The following is a 5,000-nucleotide window of genomic DNA, read 5'->3' as shown; positions in this document are numbered from 1 at the left end:
GATCTAAACGTAAAGAAATGTAGAAACAAAAATGCTGAAGACGTCTTTATTTGTGAAGATAAATAATACATTTAGTGAAATTGAAATGTTGTGGCTTAGTTTCCTCTTTTATTGATTCATTTATTGTTTCATTTCTCAATCACTGGTTGGATCTAAATTCTGGACTGAAACTGTTGCTGCTCTTTGTGTGTTTGAGTTTTTTTTATTCATGTTTGAAAGGAAATTGAGTCCTGATGAAACGTAAAGTTGTAGTAAAGTGGTTTTGTGAATGTGCGGACGTGACGCTGGCGCCGCTGTCGGAGGCGACCGGGACACGAACAGCTGTCGGCTCCGGGTTCTGTGCTCCTGTTGTTCAGGAATCAGCCGGAAGACGTTTTACCCCCCAGTGAATAATCCACCGATAAAAAACAAAAGCAAAGAATCATTTCATAAAAATGAATCACGAACGTGATGAAGTGAATTTAAACAAATATTTGAAACTTCACATCCTCTTATTCGGCCTTTGAAGCAGTTGACTTTAACAGTTTATTACACATTGTGCTGTTTTATACAGTTTTTAATTTCCTATGAAGACATTCAGATTCAGTAACATTATTCCACCCAATAACAAACTGCTGTGAGAACACTGTGTCGTTCTAAAGGAAATAAATTGTCTATTTTTATTTATTTGCTTTTTCCTTCCTCTGAATTTTGACATTTTCCTCCGTTTTGTATAATTAAAGACTTGACTCATTTTTTTAAATCAGCAGCAGAACGTTTGCTGATTTTCTCTCTGTTTCTTTAACCACAATATATTTTACTGCACTTTATCGATTCGTCAATCGATTAATCCAGAGAATATTAGTTTCACGACTGATTGTGAAAGAGAATTTAAAGTAAATATCAGATAATTAAAACGTAGTCGTCCGTAGATTTATGTCAGATTTAGTTTTTAACCAGTTTTAAATGTGGAGAGTTTCTTTTCTTCACGCTGACCTCCTGAATGACTTGTTAACGACGGCTGAATGTACGACGTGTCAGCAGCGCTTCTGGCTCGGCAGGGGTTCCCCTTTTCTGAGGCCTCGGCCCGCTGTGTCCCCGCTCCCCCCCCCCCACCCTCGTCCCTCGTCTCTCTGTGTCTATATCAACCTCATCGGCCCGGGGGGTGTGGGAGGAAAGAGGGGGTGAAGGGAAAGAGAACAGAAAAGTGGAGGTAGAAGTGTGTTTTGTTTTCTGTGTGTGAAGGTGAAGAATGAAACGTTTCCTGTGGAGAAAAGAAACGTGACGTAAGACACTTTAATGTGAAAGTAGCTGAGTGTGAAACATCCTGGTACTTGTTGCAGAGCGTTTATCAGAGGAGGGTGAAGCCCCCCCTTCAGCCGCTCAGTCTCTGAGCCATGTCATACGTGTCCTCCGACATGGAGACACTGCCATGTAGCAGACGTGTGTGGGATCCGGGGTGATGATACGGTGACATCTGCGTTCACATCACGTGTGTCGGTCGTTGCATTCGGGCATCGAACGCTCGGGTGATGTTTAGGAAGAGAGAAGTTAAGATCTGTCAGTGAGCTGTTGGATGATGTGTTGATGACGACGGCTCAACTTCCTCCCGCTGCTCAGAAAAGAAGCTGAAATATCCCGATAACGAACGTCACCACTTTGTGTTCATCACGTCACTTTGAGCCGAGTTCGCTCATCGGTGAGTTTGGTTACAGAAAATCCTTCGGACGAGGATCAACGAGTAATAGTGCAGACGAATGCTGTTGAGTTTGTGGTGGTTAAATATTTATAAAGAAGGAAAAGGTTAGCGCTAAATGGGAGGACGCCAACTTTTTCGCTATTGAATCAAAACTACCAAATGTAGTACCCTAAATGCACCACCAGGTGAGACGCAGGACGCCGACTCCACCCCCTCCCTCCCTCCCTCCCTCCCTCCCCCACATTTCTATCAAACCACGTACGCTTGTTAAAGTCTGGTGCAGTGGGTCACGTGATCCAGGTTTGTACTTCCTGTCTGCGCGGCCCTGATTCATCTCGCCGCTCTGTAACTCTCTCCTCTGTGATGTGTGTGATCCTCGCCGCTTCCCTCCATTCACATGAAGCGGTGAGGCGGCAGGGGGGGGGGGGGGGGGGGGGCCTGACGGCTCTGTGGCTTTAGATCGGTTCCACTTTCCCCGTCGACGTGTTGGAGCAGCAGCTCTGTCGTGTCGTGAGGCCTTTGTGCCGGAGCTCTGGCTTTTATTTTGAAAAGCATCAGATTGTTGACAGGTGTTCAGTTTCATAATCGGTTTTTTAAATTTTAATTCAGGGTTCTTAAAGAGTTTTTAAACTTCCTGTTCTCTGAGCAACACAATTCAAAACAAGACACCAATTTTCTGTCCCTCGTGTTTTTCTTCTGTGTCCAGCGACTGTTGTTTTAACATCAGGGTCAAAGGTCAAACAAACAGGAAGTGATAGAAGCTGATTCCGTCTCCTTGTGGAAAAATGCAATTAGATTTATTCCAAATGGAAAAAGAAAGAGATAAAAGATTAAGCCACTATTTATTTATTTTTACATCACAGTTTAATATCTCATCAGCACGATTCTTATACATCTGCAATACCTATTAAATATAGTACTTATAATAAAGTACATTATTTTTAATATCCACTTTATTTAGGATTTTGTTTTTACAACAGTTTGAAGCGGATATTAATTATTCTGTTCGTTTGCTTGTTTGTTTAAACTCAGCGAGACAAAGATTCTTCCGTACGTTTTCCGTTTGTCTCGTTAAAACCCGGCCGTCCAGCGTCTGATTGGACGCTTCCTGCTCCTCTGTGTCTCCGTCTCTATTTGTCTTGTCTGGGACGGAGCCGGCCTCCGAACCTTCTGCCAACATCAGCGACAATGAGGCTGAGACGTGATCTTTCTTTCTGCCTCCAGCAGCCGACAGAGCCGCTCGGCCTCTTGGCTTAGTCTGAGAAAAACAGAGAAAAGCATCAGTGAAGCTTTTTTTAAATCCTGATCACAATATCACATTGATTTATTGATTAGATCATAATCTGAGTGTTTGTCCTGTGAAGCTTTTATGGCATTTCTGATATTGGATTTTGGATTTTCTTCTTTCTAAATTGAATGTACATTTTTACACGGACTTGCTCGGCTGGTGATTTATTTTTCCTCCTCAGTTCCACGGCATCGTCTCTCGGTCGGTTTAAGAAAAGAAGAATCATCACAAAAATCCATAACATGACTTGAATATAAGTTTTGTATTCATTTAATTGTTTTAAATTAACTGGTTAAAATCAATAAATGAGGAAGAAACAAAAAACGCCATCGCTGTAATCGTCTGAATCTTCTTGGCAGCGTTGACGGGAGGAAGCTTCAGAGACGGAAACTGTTTCCTGCGTCGCTCTTTACGTTTGTTGTGCTCGACACGTGCGCCGTGCACGAGCTGCAGTGGCTGATCTGTGGCCACTAGGGGCAGATTTCAGGCATCGTTTTAGTCACGTTTTTTTTTATCCTTTTTACTGAATTCTTTATTGTTTTTATATTTTTCTCTCGCGCTGATTTCTCTTTTCCTACATATTCTCAACATCTCGTACAGTTTGTTCGATGATTTTATTCATTTTAAAGCATTTTTTTATTCTTCCTATATTCTCATCTCTACAGTTTATTTGATGATGAAGTTTGTTTCCTTGTGTCGATGCCCCCCCCCCCCCCCATATGCTCCTCACTTAATTTAAAGGCAAAAAGTCTTGTTTCACATCCACTGCAGGCGACGGCTCCTCTTTCCTTTTTTTTCTTACTTTAATTAATTCATATCTCCCCCCCTCCTCCCCCTCCTCCTCCTCCTCCTCCTCCTCCTCCTCCTCCTCCTCCTCCTCCCTCTCGTCTCCCTGCGCTGCAAGTTTGTTATTGCTATTTGTCAAATTTAGTTTGCTGAGTTGATGATTTACTTTGAGAAACAATTAAACGTCACTTGAGAGGAGAGCGTGGGACGTCTTTGTAATCAAAAGGAAATTAGGCATCAGTTGCTAACATTAGCAGGTTGCAGAGCGGCGTCTCGCTGTTGTGTGTCTGTGTTGGTGTTGTTGAGGATAACGGCTCTTTTCTTTTTTCCTTCATAGATATCATTGTTTTAGTTCATTTGTTGTTCGAGCTGATAGAGTCTCTGTCGCGTCCTCAGAGCTTTGCTAATGCTGATGGAATAAACAAAACACACACAGACACACACACACACACACACACACAGACACACACTGCATTTATCAAGATTATCAATGGCCACAGTGAAACCATGAAAATGAAGCCATCACATGAAATAGAAATGAAATGTCAGAACAAGTGATTTTAATGTTCATTATTAGTCTCTTAATGTTTTTCTCTTTTCCTACACACACACACACACACGTACACACACACACACACACACACACACACACACGTACACACACACACACACACACACACAGTGGGGTCATTAACGTGTGTGTGAGTGTCACTGATCGTCCTCGGTGGCGTTTCACATGTGAAGGTGATTTAATGTGGAAACAGTCTAATGACACGAGTTGAAACAACAAGACAAACTTTTGATTTGTATTTTTAATAAAGTCGACGCTGCTCATAAAACTTTTATGTTCCTAAATTGTTACATTTTGCCAAATCAGATTAAATGAAGGTGATTTTTAATATTATCCAGATTATCCTGTTTGTATATTTTGGCTCTAAAATTGATTTGAAGCAGATGAGACTAAATTCTACTTTATGATCAAGTTCCATTATAAACACATCTCACTGTTTTTATATAAACATGTCCTTTATTATCAATTATGTATTTTACAAAAATATTTGTTCCCCCCTGTTCATTTGGCATTTTTAACCTTCAGAAGAAAAGTAGAAAAAATATAAATTCTCATCACTGACTGTTTGTAAAGGATCTGATTTGAGAAATTCAACAATTTTATGAATGACTTGTAGATTAATCATCATTTATTGTCAAGATCTATTCTGCACAAGTGTTTAATTTGGTCAAATTAGC

The 5,000-nt window shown here is 41.0% G+C and overlaps 1 protein-coding gene across 4 annotated transcripts in view; it reads left to right on the top strand.

The window, feature by feature from the left end:
* Positions 1-5,000, top strand: part of LOC117771313 (transcription factor 4-like) — a 157,613-nt gene that overhangs the window by 91,497 nt on the left and 61,116 nt on the right. The gene's annotated exons all lie outside the window — the stretch shown is intronic.

Source organism: Hippoglossus hippoglossus, chromosome 12 (genome assembly GCF_009819705.1).
Source record: "Hippoglossus hippoglossus isolate fHipHip1 chromosome 12, fHipHip1.pri, whole genome shotgun sequence".
Classification (NCBI taxonomy): Eukaryota; Metazoa; Chordata; class Actinopteri; order Pleuronectiformes; family Pleuronectidae; genus Hippoglossus; species Hippoglossus hippoglossus.
The sequence above is the reverse complement of the archived record's forward strand: the minus strand, read 5'-3'. Positions and strand labels throughout refer to the sequence as shown.